Source organism: Malania oleifera, chromosome 12, assembly GCF_029873635.1.
Source record: "Malania oleifera isolate guangnan ecotype guangnan chromosome 12, ASM2987363v1, whole genome shotgun sequence".
Classification (NCBI taxonomy): domain Eukaryota; kingdom Viridiplantae; phylum Streptophyta; class Magnoliopsida; order Santalales; family Ximeniaceae; genus Malania; species Malania oleifera.
Genome location: NC_080428.1, coordinates 28,581,515 through 28,606,430, shown reverse-complemented (window position 1 = coordinate 28,606,430; position 24,916 = coordinate 28,581,515).

The following is a 24,916-nucleotide window of genomic DNA, read 5'->3' as shown; positions in this document are numbered from 1 at the left end:
CATGCTCCCACTTCCACTCAGGAATGTCAAGTGGCTTAAGTGGTCCTGCCGGCCTTTGATGTTCTACTTTAATCCACTGACATGTCAGACACTGCTCTACAGAGCGGGCGATCTCTCTTTTCATGTTGGACCGCCAGAAAGATTCCCTCAAATCTCGGTACATTTTCGTAGTACTAGGATATACAGTGTAAAGTGAACAGTATGCCTCCTTAAGAATAACCCGTTTAATCACAGCATCATTCGATATGCAAACCCTACCACGAAATATCAATATCCCATCGCCAGAGACACTAAAATCTGGCTTCAACCCCTTCTAAACTCCTTCTATAACATCAACCAACTCTGAATCCTCCTTTTGTGCTCCACATATCCTCTCCTACATAGTTGGTTGTACCACCAAGCTAATACGAACATCTTGATGGTTTTCTTCTAGCACCTCCAAACTCAACCTTTCAAGGTCCATACAGATCTAATGCTGAACTTCCACTGCTGAGACTGATGGATCAACAAACTTCCGACTCAGAGCATCAGCTACCACATTAGCTTTTCCTGGGTGATAGCAAATAACACAGTCGTAGTTTTAATAAACTCAAGCCGTTTGCGCTGTCTCATGTTGAGCTTTTTTTAGGTGAAAAATTATTTAAGACTTTTATGGTCAGTAAAAATCTCACACCTTTCACCATACAAGTAGTGCCTCCAAATTTTCAGTGCAAACACTACCGCTACTAATTCCATATCATGCATCGGGTAGTTATTCTCGTATTCTTTGAGCTGACGAGAAGCGTAAGAAATTGCTTTGCTCTGCTGCATTAGAACACAACCAAGACCTTTTTTTGAAGTGTCACTATAAATAACAAAGCCACCATCACTAGATGGAAGAGTCAGAACTGGAGTAGTGACCAGTCGCCGTTTCAGCTCCTAGAAACTCAGCTCGCACTCATCCATCCAATCATACCTCACGTTCTCTTGCGTGAGTCTTGTCAAACGACCTACTAAACTAGAGAACCCTTCCACAAACCGACGGTAGTAACCTGCAAGACCCAAAAACCTTCGGACCTCCTGAACATTCTTTGGTCTCAGCTAGTCCACTACTGCCTCAATCTTACACGGGTCCACCGATACACTTTCTTTAGACACTATGTGCCCTAGAAATGCAATTTTTTCAAGCCATAACTTGTACTTCTTTAGTTTAGCATACAACCTTTTATTCCTAAGCATTTGCAATGCCAATTTCAAATGAGCTTTGTGCTCTGTAGCACTCCTAGAATACACTAGGATATCATCAATAAACACCACAACGAATTGGTCTAGATATTCGTGGAAGACCCAATTCATCAAATCCATAAATTCTGCAGGTGCATTAGTCAAACCAAAAGGCATAACCATAAATTCAAAATGGCGATACCGGGTTCGAAATGTAGTTTTTGAGACATCCTTCACTTTCACCTTCAGCTGGTGATACCCAGACCGTAGGTCAATCTTTGAAAAGATCTGTGTGCCCTAAAGCTGATCAAACAAATCATTGATCCTGGGTAGTAGAAACTTGTTTTTTATCGTCACCTTATTGAGTTCTCAATAGTCGATGCACATCCTCATCAACCCATCCTTCTTCCTCACAAATAACACCGGTGCTCCCCAAGGAGAAATAATGGGTTGAATGTACCCCTTGTCTAACAACTCCTGAAGTTGTTCTTTCAACTCTCTCAATTTGGCTAGAGCCATACCATACGAAGCTTTCAATATCGGCTACATAATTGGAGCTAATTCTATGGCAAATTCCATTTCATGATTTGGAGGTAAACCTAGCAAGTCCTCTGGAAATACATCAAGGAACTCGCGCACTACAACAATCATCTCCAGTTTATTTTCTTCTACTGGTGTGTCTTTCACAAACGCTAGATACCCTTGGCACCCCCTAAGGAGTAGCCTCCTAATTGCATAGTAGAAAGGAATCATGGTGCAGAATGCACACATGACCTTAAAAACTAAAATTTCTGCTCTCCAGGTGGTCCGAACAACACCTCCCTCCTGTGAAAGTAAATACTAGCATAACTGGATGAAAACCAGTCCATCCCAAAGATGATATCAAACATGCCATACACCACAAGGTCGACAGGTAGTATCCTTCCCTGAATTTCAACCGGGAAGTTATAGACTACACAACTACATTCGACTATAAATCCAGACGGCTTAGCCACTACCAGTTCATAATCTAACTATTGCACCTCTAATCCACATAGTTTAACAAATCCACGGGAAATAAAAGAATGCGTTGCCCCAGAATCAAATAATACAACAGCTTTATGAGAAATCATGTAAATGATACCTTTGACAACATCGCCGGCATTCTCAGCATCGGTTGGAGTTAGAGAATACACCTTTGCCTGGGTCGTACCCCCTTGCCGACCACCTAGTTGTGCCCGAGTATTTCCCTTATATGGTTGCTGCGAGGTACCACTATTTCTCTGCACACGACAGTCTCTCATCTGATGCCCTTGACTACCACACCGTATACAAGACCCGTAGACAACCAACACTGCCCATGGTGTTTCTTACCACACAAAGAGCAACGTTGAACATGTGCGGTGTTTTGGGACATAACACCACTATTCTTCTTCCAATCACCCTGTCCTGCCCCAGACAAATAATTAAGAGGCGTTGGCCTCTTCTTCATGACCTGAAACTCTGCATCCTCTAACAAACACTCTTTTGCTACCGTGGCTTTGTCAACCAACGTAGCAAAGTCTTGCAATTACAAGATTGTCGTCTGCTTATGGTTCTCCATCTTTAGACCCCTCTAAAATTTCCAAGCCTTTTTCACTTCATCCAGTATCACGAATGGAGTAAATCGGGACAGCTCCTGGAATTTGGCAGCATATTGTTGCACTGATGACTTTTGTATCAGGTTTATGAATTCCTTCATCTTCGCATTTCTAATAGTGGCCGAAAAATAACATTCAAAGAAGAGCTCTTTGAACCGAGCCCACGTCAATGCTACTAGTATAGGTCGGCGCTCCTCCATCTTCTTTACAGACACCCACCATCTCTCAGCCTCCCCTGCCAACTTGAACGTGGCGAAGGTGACTTTCTGCCTCTCTGTGCAGGTCAAGACATCTATAATCTTCTCGATCTCCTAGATCCAATTCTTAGCACGAAATGGATCTGCATTGCCTACAAAAATCGATGGCTTCAACCTAGTGAACTGCATAATAGAGCAGCCCAACTCAGTTGTAGGACGATCCTGCCCCCTATTCGTTTGCACTACCTCAGCCATAAGCTGATGTGCGAAGTCACGCAACATACTAGTAGAGTCATTACCAGCCTCAGGGCCGGCACCCCACTACTACTACCTCCCACGTTGGCAGTAATATCCCTAGATTCCATCCTGAAAAACAATTACGAGAATCCATTAAAAAGGTGATAGCTTAAGCATCGACTAGTACTATCATAATATAACTTAATCCCTTAATTTCATATCCCCAATATTGACATACTCCATTAATTTGATGTTATCATTAGAACTCAAATTTCGCCTTCTACTAGGAAACAAAATCGTTAATGGATTGCTGTGATTTTCTGAACCTTTCAACTGATCCAAAAAAACACAGAAATCTATCAATGAATTTCTGTCTCCAGATATACAAAGAAAAATCCAAGGTCTTATCCTTGCCCTATACTTTGGTATATTTTAAACTATAGAACTAACAACTCCTAAGTCCTAAACACATCCCTAACTAGAAAGCATGCATCAAGAGACACCCATGACCGGTTAAGGGCTCTGACACCAACTGTAATGACCCAGCCCTTTATACGGACCAGCACCGTTAACCAAAATACAATATACTTGTACCTATGCAAGATATGTAGACAACCCGCCCTAAATAGGGAAATACAGGTGTAAACCATACATAATTACAATGTAAATGTCACAGAAAAACATAAACATTCGTGAGGATTTTTGCTAGACTTATACCAGAGCTTACTATTACATCCTCAAGTACATAAATCCAGACGTAGAATATAACCTGTTATTACAACCCTCCAAAAAAGAAACTTCATCAAAGTTTAATACATGATTTGAATGCTTACGTAAGCTAAACCAAAAACAATCTCCCCAGTCCCTTTAGCTACTAGGACCAACGTACTAACGGGCCTGAAAATGAAGGTTGTATAATAGGGCGAGACACTTCTCAGTAAGGAATAAGGTGTTACAATAGTGTGTGACTGCATATATGCATATTTTCATAAAAACTCATACGTATGGAACATTTCTTTAAATATTGTAACATATAGGATTTTTTCTACACATTCAAGTATCTAAATCATGCATATGAATATTAGAACAACTACTAGCTTGGTATGACAATTTGCCTCTTTACCCCGTGGCACAGGTTATGCACTGATACCTCTGATAATATCCTGTTTGTACAAACAATGCCGAGCATTTTCTAAAGTCTGACTGCCCTCTGGTTTATTTTTACAGTAGTTTACTAACTCCTCGTAGGTGGACTATCTTAAGTACCCACACTGATCCCTCATGTGTGATATCACTGTACTGCTAGCATCGGAACCGTGCTTATAATAGTTTAGAGTATTTTTCAACCCTATCACAGAAGTTTTTTTCAACTTCTTTTGGTAGCAAGTTGTGGTTCTAGTATCATATGTACAATTTATATCAAAATATAGTAACCTATGCAATTCCAGTATTTTCACAATTTAGATAATCACATCGTGTATAAACAGGCACACATCCTCTCAGTTTACCCTTTTCACATCTACAACTCAGTGTATATCCAGCTTCTATTTTCCACATTTTCAGTATAACAAGTTGGAACTCCATTCCCATAATCCATATCGAAATATTAAATGTTCAAAAGCTCATTTTCGTCCATACGTCACACTAATTTAAACAAAAATCCTCTATACAGTGTATAATGTAATAAACACCATTTAAATAAAAATAAGGGATTCAAGCATCTCCTACATACATAATAATACAAATAAAAAATTTTTAAAACATTTGGAGACCATATGCCAAAATCCATATTTTTACCAAAAATTGAAAAATCGTAACAACCGACATTTCTACTCAGTAGAATTTAGTAAATAAACAGTTAAATCATACATATAAGCATAACCTAACTTTTTAGCGGTTTAGTTTTTCAAAAAAATGTTGTTGTAAATGAAACTACATACGGAAACAATCCAAACTGACAACTCAGAATCCCTAAAACCTAAAATCACAGAACATAACCTTACTATAATTTCGACTACTATCCAAATATTCAATCGAAATTGAAATCAGGTCCTTACCTCGATTTTTGGGAAAACCCAAAAATTTTCAAAACAACGATCTAATCTGCTAAAGTTATGGAACTTCCTCCTCTAATCTACGTAGGAACCTTTATTATTAGAAACGAACGTCAAACGGCAAAGAATCTTAGAGAGAGAAAGAGAATTTTCACTAGTTTAGAGAGAAAGAGAGAGCTTTAGGAGAAACTTAGCTTTTAAGCAACCAAAATGGATATTTATAAGGCATTTGACCGAGTCAAACTCATCGACGAGGCGGCGTCTTTGTTGACGAATCCGCCAAGCAGCTTGTCAACGAAGCCATTCCTTCGTCGTTGAGGCCAATTCCGGATATTTCTCCGACCCGCTCGGTATTTGCTCGTCAATGAAGCTCTGAATTTCGTTGACGAGGCTCTGAAGGACGTCATCAATGAAAGCGACTCCTTCATCAACGAACCTAGCTTATTATAGGTTTGGGTCTCTACAAAATTGCTTCATTTACTTTCTAGTATACATTTTCATTACCTGCACTAGATTGACCATTGCGTTGTGAATATACTGGTGTTGGAATACTTACCTAGGGATTAAATTTTAAAAATACCAATTCACGCCCCCCCCCCCTCTTGGGATCATGGTAAAGCTAACAATTGGTATCAGAGCCACATAACATAGACTGGCTGTTATTTGGCAAAAGATCACATATGGATTATAGCTCTGTGACCCCTTTCCCTGAGGGTCCATCTTCCACATGACCTTCTATTTTCAGTGGTGTTAATTACACCTTCTAGAAATAGAGGGTGCACATCTTCCTTCAAAATACTGATTGGAAGGTGTGGAGGATTGTCTCTAAGGAAAATTATGTCCCTATGAAAACTGAGAGCACGACTAGAGTTCCTAAGACTGAAGAAGAATATAATGATGATGACATGAAAGTTGTTAGTTTAAATGCTACTGTCATGAATATTTTGTAGTGTAGTCTTCATGTAAATGAATTTAACAGAATTATGGCATATTCTATTGCAAAAGAATTATGGGATAAGTTAGAGATCACATATGAGGGTACTAGAGATGTGAAGGACAATAGGATAGATATGTTGACCAGTGAGTATGAGGCATTTAGGATGAATGTAGGTGAGTCCATTCAGAGCATGTACATTAGATTCACACACATCATAAACTCACTTCTTGCATTAAGAAAGACCTATCCTACATATGAGATGATTAGGAAGATCCTTAGAGGCTTGCCTCCTATTTGGCAAGCCAAGGCTATGGCTATTGCTGAGGGTAGAGACCTTAAGGCCATGACCCTAGATGAATTGACAGGTTCCCTGATCACTTATGAATTAGCCATAAATGAGAGACTTAATGAGCATTATAAGGCTAAGAAAGTGATTGCATTGAAAACTTCCACTAACACATTTAGTGAGTGTAGTGACAATGATGATGAAATGACCATGCTAACTAAAAAATTCAGCAGATTCTTCAGAAAGAATAGGAAGTCGTATAAAAAATATAGAGTCAATTATTAAGAAGGGAGAGTCTAGCAAAAGAAAAGAAAAATCAAATGCTCCTACATGTTATAACTGTAACAAGGTTGGGCACATCAAACTAGACTGCCCACTGCTGAAAAAGAAGGCTAAGAAAAAGAAGAAAGCCATGAAGGCTGGAACATCGTGGGACAAACTTAGCAGCAGCGACTCAGAATCAGACCACTGTGACTCAGAGGTCGCTAATTTGTGCTTGATGTTCCACAATGATGAGGTACCTTCTTCTAGCTCATTGTCTTTATATTACTCATCTGATGATTGTGATTCTGATTGCATGCCTACATTTAGAAAGTTGCAATTTGAATATATTCGTGTGTCTAAACTAGTAGGAAAAATGACCAAAGAAAATAATGATTTGAAAAATAAATGTAAAAATTGGTTAAAATTGTTTAATATTGCAAAAACCTCTCATGCTTCAATTTTGAAAGAAAGGGATGATATTATTGTTGATCTTAAGAGAAAATTGGAAGATAGCTCCAAAATCGTTTTTAAATTCACCGATGGCAAATGAAATTTTGAAAGACTACTTGGTGCTCAAAGAAACTCCTTAAGTAAAGAGGGTCTTGGTTTTAATGGTGTTGAAAATATTAGATGACCTGATCTTTACTTATGACATTTTACACATGAGTCAAAGTCTCATATCCCTCCTAAAAAACCTAAGTGTAGACTAAGATGTTTTAAATGTAAAAGAATTGGTTATATTCAATTTGATTGTCCACTTAGGAATAAGCATGCTAGAATTAGGAAAGTATGGGTAGTTAAGGGAGATTTGGCTACTAACCCCCGTGGACCCAATAAAATTTGGGGACCAGCATCAGTTACTTAGTTTATTTTGCAGGTTTTCCTAAGATCGTCCTCCTCTAAGGACCAGTGGTACTTGGATAGTGGGTGCTCACGGCACATGACTGGCGAAAAGGAAAAATTCACTTCAATCATTCCCAAGGATGGAGACTATGTGACATTTGGCGACAATGCAAAAGGACGCATCATCGGGGTGGGTAATGTTGGTAAGGATTTATTACTTACTATAGATAATGTTTTATTGGTTGATGGACTGAAGTATAATTTACTAAGAATAAGTTAGTTATGTGACATAGGATATAAAGTATCTTTTGAAAATGATAAATGCATAGTAGAAAATAAATCAGATCACAAAGTAACATGCTTTTCTGCTATAAATGAAACTAGTTGGTTATGGCATAGGTGCTTAGGACATGCTAGCATGGATTTATTGTCTAAACTTGTTAGAAAAGAATGAGTTAAAGGCTTGCCTAAGATGTCTTTTGTAAAGGATAAAATTTGTGATGCATGTCAAGTGGGTAAGCAAACCAAATCCAGTTTCAAGAAAAAGAAATTCATATCTACCACTAGACCACTTGAGATGCTTAACTTAGATTTGTTTGGACCTAATTCTGTGCAAAGTCTTGGTGGTAAATCTTATTCTTTTGTAATTGTGGATGACTTTTCCAGATTCACATGGGTGTTGTTTCTTGCACATAAAAATGAATCATGTGAACAGTTCACCAAACTTTGTAGGAGAATTCAGAATGAAAAGGGATATAAGATAACTCATATAAGAAGTGATAGAGGCACCGAATTCAAAAATCAAAGCATAGAAAAATATCGTGACTTAGAGGGCATATCACATAACTTCTCTGCACCTAGGACACCTCAACAAAATGGTGTGGTAGAAAGAAAGAATAAGTCACTGCAAGAAATGGGTAGGACTATGCTTCATGAACATAAATTACCTAAATATTTTTGGGTTGAGGCTATTAATACTGCATGTTATGTTATGAATAGGGTGCTGATTAGACCGTCAACGAATAAAACCCCTTATGAATTGTGGAACAACCATAAGCCTAATATTTTCTATTTTCATGTGTTTGGTTGTAAATGCTTTATGCTTAGAGATAATGAACATCTAGGAAAATTTGACTCTAAATCTGATGAAGGAATTTTCCTAAGTTATGCACTAAATAGCAAAGCATATAGGGTTTTCAACAAAAGAACATTGACTGTCATTAAATCTATTCATGTTGTGTTTGATGAAGCTAATCCATTTTCTAAGAAAGATGATGAAGATGATATTGATATTAGAAAATGCTTAGATAAATTATCAATTAAAAACAATGCAAGTGAAAACCCATAAGAAAATGAAAAATTATCTTAGGATAATGAAAATTAGAAGTTGCCTAGAGATTGGAAATTCATTCGAAATCATCCCATTGATCAAATCGTAGGTGAACCATCCCGTGGTGTAGCCACAGGATCCTCCTTAAGAAATCTAGTAAATCATTCTTCTTTCTTATCCCAAGAAAAACCTAAAAATATTAAAGAAGCCATAGAGGATGAGTCTTGGGTGATGTCTATGCAAGAAGAACTTAATCAATTTGAAAGAAGCAAAGTGTGGACTCTAGTTCCTAGGCCTAATGATCACACTATTATTAGAACTAAATGGGTGTATAGAAATAAGAAAGATGAGAATGGGGTAGTAACTAGGAATAAGGCTAGACTAGTTCCCCAAGGGTATAACCAGCAAGAAGGGATTGACTTTGATGAAACATATGCTCCTGTTACTAGGTTAGAAGCCATCTGTATGCTACTTGCCTTTGCTGCTTTTAGAAATTTTAAATTGTTTCAAATGGATGTTAAAAGCGATTTTTCTAAATGGCTACATTAATGAAGAGGTATACGTAGAATAACCACCTGGTTTTGAAAATCATAAATATATAAATCATGTTTACCGATTGTCTAAAGCCTTATATGGATTGAAAGAAGCTCCTAGAGCTTGGTATAAGAGGTTTAGCGGTTTTCTTAAAAAATGGGTTTACCCATGGCAAAATTGACACTACACTCTTCATTAAATCTAAAACTGGTGATATGCTCCTTGTTCAAATTTATGTGGACGACATCATTTTTGGAGCAACTAATGATGAGTTGTGTAATGAGTTTGTCAAGTGCATGCAAAGTGAATTTGAAATGAGCATGATGGGTGAACTTAGTTTCTTCTTAGGGCTACAAATTAAGCAAGCCAATCATGGAACTTTCATATGCCAATCAAAATATATCAAGGACTTGCTAAGAAAATTTAATATTGAAGATTGCAAAATTCTTCTATTAAGCTTGATAAAGATGAGCAAGGAATTCCAGCTGACATAAAATTGTATTGTGGCATGATTGGAAGTCTCCTATATCTCACTGCTAGTAGGTCGGAAATTATGTTTAGTGTGTGTATGTGTGCTAGGTTTCAGGCTACCCCTAAGGAATCTCATCTAAAAGTTGTTAAACGAAACCTTAAGTATCTAGTTGGGACTATAGAGTTAGGCTTGTGGTACCCTAAGCATACTACTTTTGAGATTGTGAGTTATACTGATACTAACTTTGACGATAGTAAGGTTGATAGAAAAAGTACCAACAGCACTTGTCACTACTTAGGACAATCTCTTGTTTCTTGGTTCTCAAAGAAACAAAATTCAGTTGCCTTATCCACAGCCGAAGCTGAATATATTGCGGCTGGAAGTTGTTGTGCCCAAACTCTTTATATGGAGCAACAACTTGTGGATTTTGGATTGCACTATGATACAATACCGATTAAATGTAATAATACTAGTGCAATCAACATCTCTAAAAATCTTATCTCACATTCACAAACCAAACACATTGAGATTAGACATCACTTCATTCGTGATCATTTACAAAAAGGAGATTTGGCTCTTGAGTTTGCATGCACCAATTAACAGTGGGCAGACATATTCACTAAAACACTTCCCAAGGATAGGTTCATACAAATTAGACGTGAGTTAGGTCTAATGCACAGTAGAGAGGCTTCTTACATGTTTCATAGTTTGCATAAATTTAGGGGGAGCTCTCATGTAAAATTTATAATTCTTAGCAACTGATATCATTGTTGATTTGTCTTCTTGCCTTAGACTTTGTGAATGTTTCTAGTATAATCATATTGGATATAATGAATATTAATTATTACTTGTGATGCACAACTCCTTTGTCCACTTCATGATGATATTGAAATTTATATTTGATTGTTGGACCATACTGGACTATTTGAGTAGTTGTGGATAAACTGCTAGGCTATATAAACTCAAACAGGTTACAATTTATATAGGATTTATTTTGGAAAGTCCGATTTACAAACGACACTCAGCCAAAATTTTTCAAAATCTTTCCAAAACTTCTAATGTATAAATGTAACACTTACCCGTTGCCTAGAGTGTTAACTCTTATAGTCCTTTTTTGCTGTTGCCAAAAGAAGGAGATGGGGAGAGCAAAAAAAATTGGGTAAATGTGATTAGTTAAACATAATTGAAATCATATTGATAATTGGGTAAATGTAATTGGTTAAACATAATTGAAAGCATGTTGATAGGGGGAGCCTTCCTAGGCTTAAACCCATATTTTTTTCGGTTGTATTTATCATCATCAAAAAGGGGTAGAATGTTGACCTTATAACTCACGCACGGTTTTGATTATGACAAATACTCATTATATTTAATGGGTGTTTGAGATTATGTGTAGGAACCTTAATTGTCAAGATCAAGATGCACATAGAGAAAGTGAAGAGTCAAGACTCAAATCATTCTATGTTGTAATATATATTTCATTTGTGTAATTGGTTTGTAATAGTAATTAGGACTTTACTTGTAATAATCGCACACCCCACATGCATGGTCTAATAGGTAAGTTCAGACTGAAAATACAATTGAAATAAGATCTAGAAAAGACCCTAGGACACTCACCATTGCACTTGTATGTGTTAGGCACTTGAATAGGGTGAATGTGGAATGAAACATGACGGAAATGCACAAATTGTGCACCTTCGGTCGATCAACATATGCAGTTCATTTTGCCCCCGGTTGACCAAACCCGGTCTAGGTCAACAGGTTGACCACAGTCTGGTCGACCGAGCTTCCAAAGCTCATTTAACCTCGGTCGACCGAAACCCATTGAAGTTAATAGTTTGACTTCCTTGTCGACCGAGATAGTTTTGTACTGTACCAACCTGGTTGACCAAGTTCCCACATGTGGGAATCCAACGGTCTGGTCGACCGGCCAATCTGGTTCACACATTTCCGATCGACCGATCCAACATTTCATTTTTAACCTGGTCGGCCTAACCATATGAACTTGGGTCGACCGAAAGTGTTCTGGTCGACCGGTGCTCTCGAGTTGTCCTGCATTTTTACTGTGGTTAACTATTTTTTAACAGGGTTAAAATAACAAAATGTCATTAAAACTTTTCTAATAATCCCACCCTGTCTCTAACGGTTATAATTTTAGGGGCTTCTATATATACTCCTTCATTTGGGAAAATTAGAACAAGATTAGAAAACCCAAATAAAAGTTCTCTCTCAAGCCAACAATCTTCTACTACTCATTTTCTTACTCTAATCACTCATACTTATCCTCTTCGATTGCTTGAATCTTCTATAAGTTGATTGAGTGTTTGTTTTCAATAGGTTTGCTCTCCCATCCTTGATTGATTGATTCGATCTTTACGAGAGCTAAACCTAAGTGTTCTTAGGGGGCTTTGCTAATAAGTTTAAGCTAAGAAGACTTGTATTGAGCTTCTGAGTATTGCATTTTTTATTGCAATAACTTAGGAAGTTTGTATTTGTTTTTGGGTTGCAAAAACATTTTCAAAAACATTCTCAAATATCTTGGGTGACTTATTTTAGCATATTGAAAAGATATTTGTTTATGTGATATTAATCTTTGCTGCAATATTCATTAAGTTACATATCATTTGCTGAATCCAAAGATTACATATCTTTTGCAAACCAATGCTTATACACTATCTAATATTTACATGATTGATATATCCTATTGATTGATACATTTGAGACTTGATTGATATCTTTGTTTGAGCACCTTGATTGAGAATATCTTGAGATACAAAGATTGCTTGTTGACACTCTCATGCACTCATTACATAGATAGAAAATATATTTGAGAGTTCAAATATTAGACCATACTGAGCTTACATATTAAATCATTTTATGGTGTACATGAGTGAGCGCATTTTGGGTACATATCTACTTTACACAAAAGCACAATCACTGTATTGATATTATTTGATTGAAAAATCTGAGTGTTTCTTGGCGTGACCTGAAGGGGTGGTAATCCAGTCCGGTAAGGATTGGTTGTAAAGGTTGAGGTCAGCTCTGTGCTAATTGACCTCGTCTGTTTAGGTGTCGCTCCACCCATTGAAGTGAGCAACTATAGTGGTAATCCTTGTGCTTGTTAGCCAATGTGGGGACATAGGCAATTGGCTGAACTCGATAACATTTCTGTGTGTCACCTTTACTTTACTGCTTTCTGGTGCATGTGTGTTTGATTAAATTGTTTCATTTACTTTCTAGTATGCTTTTTCATGACCTACACTAGGTTGACCATAGAGTTGTGAATATATTGGTGTTAGAATACTTACCTAGGGATTAAATTTTAAAAAATACTAATTCACCACCTTTCTTGGGATCATGGTAAAGCTAACAATGACATTCTGTAATCACTGTAAAATACTTGTCTATATAATATTCGTAAAATATCTGTCTAGTAAATATCTATTTGTAAAATATATCTGTCTATATATACACTGTAAATCATGATATTCTAATAAACTATACAAATTTTGTGCTAAACAAATATCTACTCAGGCTACACAATTAATAAAACTCAAGTTCTAAAAATCTATAATATTGTATAATTTATACCCTGTACCTTAATAAAAAAATACTATAATTTACTAATAATATTTCTGAATTTACTAATGTAGAATATTTCCCTTACCTAACTGGCTGGAAGGCTCGCCTTCGACTTAATCCGCATGCTCACGACATACTATCCCCAAAATCCTGAAATAATACATATATACATATTTCCAATAAATCAACTATATTTCCCCGAACCTATACACTCATAAATTTTCTAAATTATAATTTACTTGGGCTCCTGAAAATATTCACTGGGTCCTCAACCCATGCCTGTAAGGACCCAAAAACACCATAGTCTTGAAATCATAACATCCTAATTTTATTCTATAAAACTTTAGTATATTCTTATATAACTTAAAATCTAAACTCAAATAAGCCTAATAAAACTGAAAATACCCAAATATTCAACTTACCCAAATTTTGGGATGGTATCCAAGTTGGCCAAACCTACAATTTACTCCAGCAAACTTGTAAAGAATCTCCCCAGGACCAACGTGGCGGCTTCGAATCATCGAAATGGGCAAAGGCAGAGCGAGAAATGTAGAGAGAAGTGAGAGGAACTGAGCAAGAGAGAGAGAGAAATGAGGAAAAGAAATTTTCTCTTGCTGAATCCCGATTTTCTTTTATTTATATACCTATTGCGATGTGACCTCGTCGATGAGACATGTCACCTCATCAATGAGTTCAAGAAGGAAGTTCATTGACAAGCACTTAACCCTTATTAATGAGTTTCAAGCCCCGAAAACAGCCCCTCGGTAAATTCTCATCGACAAGACACATGTCCACGTCGATGAGCCTAAGAAGACTATTTGTCGACGAGGTGATTACGCACTTAAACTCTGTAATTAGGCATTTTAATCCGAGCATTAGGGCTTATATTTTTAATTAAATGCCTAATTACTCTTAATATTTTAACAAAGTGTCCTAATTATAATATTTGGGTTTTATTGAGAAATTTATGAATTTTTTGCATTTTTTTATTGCAGAAAAATTACCAAGAGCTAAAACTGGCACCAGTTCGTAATGCATGCATAACTCTTCCATCTTAGCTTCGATCAAGATGATTCAAATACTAAAGAAAGATGAAAAGATTACCTACAATTTTTGTGTTTCGAGCTTTAAGAGATACGGGATCCAGGGGGTCAAGATTGGCTTCGTTCGTAAAGGAATCAAAAAAAGAAAGAAGAAAGAAAAAGAAAAAAATAAATAAATACAATACCTTTGATGTGACTTGGCCATGCAGGTCGGGTCGGGTTGTTTATCTGGGTTAGGTATGCGTTAGGTCATAGGGCAGCCATCCCCCCTCCCTATTTATTTTCCTTTCCTCCTTGTTCAGCAGTAGCCCTTAGGGTGCTCTGCCCTGCTCTTTCTCTTCCGCTCTCTTCTTCAAACTCTTTTTTTCTTCCTAATCCTCTTTCTATCCCTAATTCCCTATCTTTAGGCTCTCTCTCTCTTTCTTTTTCTCAGTCCTGACTCTCCCCTTCCCTCTCCCTAACTCTCATTTTCTCCCCCTCTCTCTTAGTCTCTCTCTCGGCTCTCCCCTTCTCCCTCAATTCCCTCTCCTTTCTCTAATGTTCCCCTTCTCCCTTAATTCCCTCTCCTTCCTCTACTCTTCCCCCTCTTCTCTCTCTCCCTCTAGCTATTTCAATAACTCTAGCTGCTGGTGAAACCCAGCCTCACCAACTCCGGCCACCTGCTAGCAGCCACCACCGAAGCCCACTGCATTCCTCTAATTCGGGTACTTGCCAGTAGCCACCACCGAAGCAACCATCCCATCCTCCTGCTGCCGTGAATACTCGAAGATAGCAGCCACTTGAAAAACTCCACCCTTCCAGCTGCTGCTCCACGCACCACCTCTGGTGTTGTTAACCAGCCTCACAACCTGAACCACCAATGGCCCCTCTTTACTGCACTAGCTAAAGCACTCGAGACCTCCAGCTCCAACGCCAAGCCACCTTCATCTGCTGCAATTCCTTTCTCTCTCTCTCTCTCTCTCTCTCTCTCTCTTTCTCTCTCTTCTTCATTTCTTTTTATTGTCAGTTGCATATTGTAATTTTATTTATTTTTTATTGAGGTTTATTGGAAAAAATGAACTTTTGAATATTATTTAAAGTATTTTGTTATTATTGTAGTTTATAAATTAATTTTTTTTCTTGAGTAAAGAAAAGAATAAAATATAAAAAAGAAAAAAAATGTTTTTAAGTTAGATTAATAATTTTCCTTAAATTTTAATCTTCTTTATCGTGTTCAGTTTAGTTTAGGATGTTAAGGTGTTAAATTTTTGTTGAGCTTGTGTTTGCCTTTAAATTCTTGATTTTGGTTCAATTTCTTAATTTTGTCAAAGGTTTGGTTTTTATTGTTTGCGTTTGTGTTTGCGTGGGTTTCTTACTTGCGTGTTTTAATTGCATGTTAAAGTTACCATCTTTTCTATTTCGAAGTTGAATGCGTGTTTCGATGTCTGCCTGATTATATGTAGGGTTTCCGTTCTTTTTATTTAATTCAGTGCATGCTAGGATTAGGGTTTAATTTGCAAGTTCATTTATTTTGTTAGAAGAAATCTCAACTAATCCTGAAAATCCCAAATCTAAACTGAATTCAGTAACTTTTTATTTTCGATTGGAAAAACATAAAATTTGATATTAGATCGCATTCTTTGAGGATACGATATAGCCCTTGGGCTGAATATTATACGACAGAACTCCTATACTTGGGATATTTTCGAGCTGCTCCTTTTTAGAGTGAATCAAATTTTTGGCCCGTTGTCAAAGAATGTTGGTCTTAGTCTCAAATTAGCGTTTTTATCGTCATTTTAATTAGTCTCAAGAGAAAAAAAAAAAAAAAAACAAAAAAGGAAAAGAATTGAGTTTTGAAAAAAATAAACAAATAAATATGACTGCACCTGCACCACACACGATGATGGACTTTTCGCAGCTTTAATACACCACTGCACCATCTTCCACTGTTTTACCTACTAAAGAACTTGATTTTATGATGCAGCACGGGAGAACGTCATTGCTACCTCAGTTCTACGAGATGGAATTTAAGTGCCCTTTTCAGCACTTGACAGAGTTCGAGTTAACTTGTAATATTTTTTTCTCTCATGCCAGAAATGATGAATCTACTAGACTATGTTTATTTCTTGCCTCTTTGAAGGATGAGGCATAGATATGGTTTAATTCCTTGATACCTAACAGCATGAATTTCTTCATATATTTTGTCCCTCACAGAGAACTCAATTTTTGTAAGAACAGATTATTCAGTTTATGCAGAAGGGTGACGAGACTTTTTGGGCTTACTGTGAGAGATTCAAGGATCTTCTAAGTACTTGTCCACATCATGGGATTGAATCATGGAAGTTAGTTAATTTTTTTTATACTGCTTTTACCCCTAATTGCAAGCACTTTGTCCAGACCATGTGCAATGGAGAACCCTTCAGCGAGGATCCAAATCAGGTACTATCATTCTTTGATTACCTAGCTAAAAGTGTCCCACAGTGGAATACATGATACAATCAGGCACCCATGACTATACACTCTATCAGCACAACCAGTGATGGTGATACATATGAGCCAACATATTACCCTGACATCCTTCCACCTCAGTATCAGACACAACAAATCCCTCAGAGCTATGCGCCGTTAGGATTTCCTAATGATAGCATGACACAGATGGTAAATATGCTCCAATAATTCACGCAAATTCTAATCAAATAGTCTACTCAGGACTTAAATGAATTGCGAGACGCCGTTAATGCGATAAGCACGCGGTTGGATATCTTAGAAAAAGAGGAATTTCCAGTGGAATCTTAGCCTAGTCCTTAATAATACCAACAACAACAACAACAAATACATGATGTTTCTCTTGAGACAGTGGAGGCCACCATTACTTTGGGAAGTGGGAAAGAAGTTCCCTAACCTGAGATGATTATTGCTGGACAACCAGTTGTCCTGGCACCTGAAAGTACAACTAAAACAGATGAAGTCCATAAAAAATCAGAGGAAATGGTCCTATAAGTGAAGCAGTCAGTTAATGAGGAGGGTTATACTAATAAGGAGTACCAACTTGTGGTACCTCATACTCAAAGCTTGGCAGCCATGGAACCATCACTCCCAACTGAATTAAATGTCAAGGAGCCCAATGTTGAAGCAGCTTCCTGCAGTGGAAAGATGATTGGTACACCCAACAAAGAGGGTGAGCAGAATGGTGAATGTTTAACCTTCAAGGAACCAAGTAAAACTTTTAATGCTAATGCTTCTAAAGAACTAAAGGTAATTGTTCCAATAACTTTTCCTAAAACACTAGTTCATAAAGAAGTAAATTTCCTATAAAATATGCTGAATAAAGACCCTTTCTTAAAAAACAAGAAGGTCGATCTACACATGTATTGTCTAGTATTTTGACGAGTATTAATTCATTTGAGGCTGAAATTTGTGCGGGTATGAAAACTGACTCATTGTGGCAGCTCAAATTTAGAGATCTACTAGTTCAATTTATAGACCTGCACCCACCAGATGAAATTCTTCTAAAGCCTCCGCTAGACAACTGTGATGTTTAATTTCCTTTATTTTCATTTTGTTTTACCTTATTTTATTTTTATTTAATTTTTAAGTACATTTTCTTGTAGTCCAGTTTTCATTTCCATTACTACTCCATGCAGGTACGCCCTATTTCTCCCGTGCACATTTTCTCTATTTTCCCTATGCTTTCACATTGAGGACAATGTTCCACTTTAGTTGGGGGGTGAGCATTTGCATGTGACACAGTGCATGTATACTTGCTAGGTTTTATATATTAATTTGAGAAAAAAAGTTTAAAAAAAATTCAAAAGAAAGAAAAAAAGAAAAAGCATTGAGGATAAATAATTATGTCTTGATGAACACTGACTTATACCCTTCATATAATTGCATATAACCTAAGAATTACACATTTGAGTCATTTATGCGTAGTTTCTCTTTATATGACTTTGTAACTCCATAAATAATTGATTGGTAGTACACTCGTGTTAATCTAGTTATATAATCTCTTGTATTTACAAGACATCTCACGAGGCTGAATAGACACATTCACATGATTCATTGCACTTAGGGTTCCTCGTGAGCACTGAGAGAACACCCGTGGCGACTATGACACCTTGTGAGATATCCTTGAGCTATTTATCATCCTTTTTATTGTTAACATCAAATCAGAGTTCATGAAACTCAATTCTCTATTCTTCTAGATGATTCTTTGTACACTAGTCTTTATTTTTGATATTCTAGACTAAAGGTGACATCTAGTGGGGAGATAAAAACCAAGGTCTTGTAGCCTACTCAAGATGTGAAGGCTGAGCCACCCCTAGAGATAGACTTAGTTTATGGACCACTATTTGAGCTTAATTCCCATTGATGGTATGAAGACAACAAAAGAAGTGTATTGATTGTCCTAATTGATCAATAAAAGACAGAAAATGAAGAATGAAAAGAAGAAAGAATAAGAAATAGAAATGCATATGAAATAAAATGCTAATGCCTGCTCCACAGAAATACCACAAGAAAAGTCAAGGACACAACACATGTTCTCCACGTATGAAGATTCTTCAACTGTTTAAAGCCTTAGATGTATTCATGCCCAGTTTGTAAATAAGTTGATCTAGGGTGGTATTGGTTGGATATGGCGAGTAGGTGAGAAGATACTAGGGTGAAGCACCCAACACCTTGTAGATAAGCTAGATCCTTCTCAGACTAGTCCACTTCATACACTTAGCATTTGTTCTTTTCAATATGCGACCCTCCTCCTCACATATGACGAGTGAACCTATTCTTTTTGAGTGTTTTTTAGGGTATACCAGTTAGGCTGAGTCAAAATGACCGTTCTGTAGGTGTCTACTGGTATCCTAAATGTAATAAGTCACACACATCGCACACACCTCAAGATTTTACCTGTTTATACTCGAACATATATGACCGTATTAACTTTGAATTGTGCCACTGGTTAACTTCATTTGAGTATACTGTTCTTAATTGCTATATAAACGATGAAACTTGCATGAGTGATGCTTCGGAGTTGTGTGCATTGAATTTGAAGGAATTTGTGTGAAATTCAGTTATACTCTTGTATGAGAAACGGTATGGTTATGTTGCATGGAAATTGATTTCATGTTTTTAGGAGTTAGTAATTGTGGACATCGCCCTAAAATTCATTCATGTTATTTGTTAGAAACTAGCAAAATGTTTGTTGTGGGGTGTGATTACGCACTTAAACTACGTAATTAGGCCTTTTAATCCAAGCATTAGGGCTTATATTTTTAATTAATTCCTAATTACTCTCAATATTTTAACAAGGTGTCCTAATTATAATATTTGGGTTTTATTGAGCAATTTATGAATTTTTGGCATTTTTTTATCGCGTAAAAAATATAGGGAGCTAAAACCGGCACCAGTTCGTAATTCACGCATAACTTTTCCATCCGAGCTCCGATCAAGATGATTTGAAACTTGGAGAAAGATGAAATGATTACTTACAACTTTTATGTTTTGAGCTTTGACAGATACGGGCTCTAGGGAAGTCAATATTGGTTTTGTTCGTAAAGGAATAAAAAGAAGAAAGAAGAAAGAAGAAAGAAAAATAAAACAATAAAAATAAATACAATACCTTTAATGTGACCCGGCCATGTAGGCCGGGTCGGGTCGCTTATCCCGGTCACGCATGTGCTAGGTCATAGGGCAGCCATTCCCCCCTCCCTATTTATTTTCCTTTCCCCCTTGTTTAGCTGCAACCCCTGGGGTCCTCTGCCTTGTTCTTTCTTTCCCTCTCTCTTCTTCAAACTCTCTTTTTCTCCCTAATCCTCTTTCTCTCCCTAATTCCTTGTCTTTCATCTCTCTTTCTTTTTCTCAGTCCTGACTCTTCGCTTCCCTTTCTTGAACTCTTGTTTTCTCTCCCTCTCTCTCAATCTCTCTCTCGACTCTCCCCTTCTCCCTCAGTTCCCTCTCCTTCCTCTGCTGTTCCCCCTCTTCTCTCTCTCGCTTCTGTTATTCCCATAACTCCAGCTACTGCTGAAACCCAGCCTCACCAACTCTGGCCACCTACGAGTAGCCACCACCGAAGCCTGCTACTTTCCTCTGCTATAGCCACCAGCCAGCAGCCACCACCAAAGCAACCATCCCAGCCACCTGCTATAGTGAAAACCTGAAGACAGCAGCCACCCGAAGAACTCCACCCTTTCAGCTGCTACTCCACGCACCACATCTGCTGTTGTCAACCAGCCTCATAACTTGAGCCACCAATAGCCCCTCTCTGCTACACCAGCTAGAGCACCCGAGACCTCCAGCTCCAACACCAAACCACCTTCATCTACTACAATTTCTCTCTCTCTCTCTCTCTCTCTCTCTCTTCTTATTCTTATTTTCTTTTTATTGTCAGTTACATATTGTTACTTTCTTTCTTTTTTATTGAGGTTTATTGAAAAAAATTAACTTTTGAATATTATTTAAAGTATTTATTTATTATTGCAGTTTATTTATTTATTTTTTTTCTTGAGTAAAGAAAAGAATAAAATACAATAAAGAAAAAAATGTTTTTAAGTTAGATTAATAATTTTCCTTAAATTTTAATCTTGTTTATCGTGTTCAGTTTAGTTTATGATGTTAAGGCGTGAAATTTTCATTGAGTCCGTGTTTGCCTTTAAATTCTTGATTTTGGTTCAATTTTTTTAATTTTGTTAAAGGTTCGGTTTTTATCGTTTGTGTTTGTGTTTGTGTGGGTTTCTTCATTGCGTGTTTTAATTACGTGTTAAAGTTACCGTATTTTCTATTTTGAAGTTGAACAAGTGTTTCAATGTTTGCCTAATTATATATAGGGTTTCCATTCATTTTATTTAATTCAATGCATGCTAGGATTAGAGTTTAATTTGCAAGTTCGTTTAATTTGTCAGAAGAAATTTCAATCAATCCTGAAAATCCCAAATCTGAATTGAATTCACTAACTTTTTATTTTTGATTGGAAAAATGTAAAATTTGAGCTTAAATCGTATTCCCTGAGGATATGATCTAACCCTTAGGCTGAATATTACACGATAGAACTCCTATACTTGAGATAGCTTCCGAGCTGCTCATTTTTAGAGTGAGTCACAAGGCCCTACTGTGTCCCTCTTTAAAATTTTTTTTCCTTCTATTTTCTTTATTATTTAATACCCATAATTATCCGAGTCACTATATTCTCCCCTGTTGACTCTACAAGTCCAATCTTGTTTTGACAATGACAAATCACTTGATATTTGATCTGTGCATTAAGTTTGTGAACAGGACTTACACTAAGTATGCACTGAAAGTTAACAAATCTTGGCAAGATCCATGGAACTCAAAGAGTACGGGAATCAAGATGCAAGCGACAAAGTTCAAGAATATCTTGGGAAAGGGTAGTTAGAACTCATGTATTAACATTTTCATATGATTTAATTTTAGGCTCATTATAATTTAGAATGGATTTAGGATTCATGCATTTCATGTACATCATTAGGAAACTCTCATGGACCTTGAAATGTTTTCAAAATCATGAAAAATATATTTTATGAAAGATCCAAGAAAAGGAGCCAAGCAGATTTTTTAGTTAGAAATGAAAATTTAAGAAAATGGGGATTTCGATCGCCTGAACTCAAACCTCAGTAGCCTGAAGAATTTCTTCTGTTGCCTGAAGATTAAGTTCAGTCGCTTGAAGAATTAAATGGAGAAGACAGAACCTGGCCAAGGCTCTTCGGTCGCCTGACCTTGGAACCTCAGGTGCCTGAAGTTGACACTTCAGGAGCCTCAAGTCGATTTCGGTTGCCTGAACTCAAGGGAAAGCCTAAAAAATCAGTTCTTTATTAAAAGGACACGTGAAGTATCTTATTAATCCAACGGCTGAGATTATTTCAAAGGGTAATATAATATATATTATGAATATCTAAACCCTAGAACACAAGCTAAGAGACACAACAAGAAAGATATACATCTCATTGCAAGACTTGAACCTTAGAGCCGATTTTCTACACTTCAATCTTTTTCCATCTTCTTTGGGAAAATCTCTACTGAAATCAAAAGGGCATTCATTCATCCAACTAAACTTTAATCCAGTATTAAGGTTTGATCTGTCAAGTTATTACTTTTCAAGAACCTCTCATCTCTTTACGTGTTTATCATTAGAAATAGGTTTTGATCTTGAGTGTGTATTCACATATAAAAACTGATTTTTGAAAAGATCATGTTTTGAGAAAAACTTGTTAGCTTGGTTGATTGATTTGCGATTCAAAAGTACATAAACACATATTCATATATATTGTTCATTGGGCTTCTTATTGAAAAACCTACTTTGATTAAAATATTGGAACTTGAAGGAAAACTTTGTGATTTTTGATTGAGTTGTATTCAAGTCAAATTTTTGTTAAATAGCTCACTTCAAATATACTTGTGCATCTTTACAAAGTGAATCAAGAACCCTAGTGGACTCCAAAGCATTCCAAATATATTTTCACTTGGGAGTTTTGATTAAATACGAATTTGTGTGTTGACACATATCATACATCAAACGATTGTATCGTTCTTCATACATTCTTGAGCTTCAAGTTATATCATATGTTAATGTACTAGGAAATTTAATTGTACTCACAAGATTTTGTTAGAAGCATTGTTTTGAGTGTTATTTTTAGATTTCATTGTAAACACGGTTCGGTTTGTGAATCGGGTGTGAGGAGGAAGCTGTACCTCTTGTGAGCAGCGGATAAGGAGGGAGCTGTACCTCTTGTAAGCAGCGGTTTGTAAGGGAAGCTCCGTCCCACTTTAAGGAGCAGGGTTTTTAGTGAATCCTTGAGTGGTTGCTCAAGGCGAGGACGTAGGCCAAGTCTGCTGAACCTCATAAAATCGCATTTGTCTTCTCTCTTCCTTTTACTCTTTATTTTCTGCACTATATTTAAGTTGAGTATATTGCATGCATAGATAGGATTGCCACACTCACACATAATTGAGCAACTAGAAGTAGTTGGGAAACTTATAAGAAGTGTGTAAAAGGAAATTAAGTGGATTATTTTTTTAAAATATCCAATTCACCCCCCTCTGGGATTACACCTTAATCAACATTTGGTATGAGAGAGGGTTTACTTAGACTTGATAGTTAATTTGTAAAACAATCACATGACACACATTGGTGTAACTCCATTTGGTGAGGGACACTCATCCACTAGACCACCCATTTTCTTTGGTGTAAATTACACCTATTGGAAACGTAGGATGAGCATATATTTACTAAACGTAGATTGGAAGGTTTGGAAAATTGTGACTAAGGGAAATCACATTCCCATGAAAGTAATTGATAAGATTAATGTACCTAAAAATGAAGATGAATATACTGAAGAGGATTGGAAGTCAGTTCAAAGTAATGCCACTTCCATGAATATACTCTTCTGTGCACTAGACGTAAATGAATTTAATAGGGTAATGGCATGTAACTCAGCTAAAGAAATTTGGGAAAAATTAAAAAGTTACATATGAAGGCACTAAGGAAGTAAAGGATAGCAGGATAGACATGCTCACTAGTGAATATGAAGCATTTAAAATGACGGTTGATGAATCCATACAATCCATGTACAATAGATTCACACACATCATTAACTCTTTAAATGCTCTTGGAAAAACTTACCCTTCTTATGAGTTGATTAGGAAAATACTCAAAGGATTACCTCTAGTGTGGGAAGCTAAAGCTACTGCAATAACAGAAGGGAGAAATCTCAAGGAGATGTCGGTGGACGAACTCATTGGATCACTTATCACCTATGAGCTGGCGATAAGCGAGAGGAAAAATGAACAAAGCAAAGCTAAGAAGGTCACTGTACTTAAGGCATCATCAAGCTACTCAAGTGAAGGAAGCGATTTCGAAATGGATGATGACATGGCCTTGCTAACAAAGAAGTTCAAAAAGTTCTTAAAGAAGAACAAAAAGTTCAACAGAAAATTTCAGAACTCTAAATCATAAAAAGGAGAGCAAAGCATAAAGAAAAAGAAGGAGGATCCACCAACATGCTACAATTGCCGAGAAGTTGGACACATCAAGCTTGAGTGCCCCAAACTCATAAAAGCTTCAAAGAAAAAGAAGAAGGTGTTTAAAGTCGGCTGGGATACACACAGCACTAGCAGTTCAAAATATGAATCCAGCGACGACGAGGTTGCCAATCTATGTCTAATGGCACATGATGACCTTGAGGTACAATCATCTCGTTCATCATCTTCATACTACTCTAGTGAATCTGAAAATGAAAACGATATGATGTCATATGATGAACTGAAACAAGAATACCTATACACTATTAAAATGCTTGAGAAGAAAACAAAGAAAATTTTTGAATTA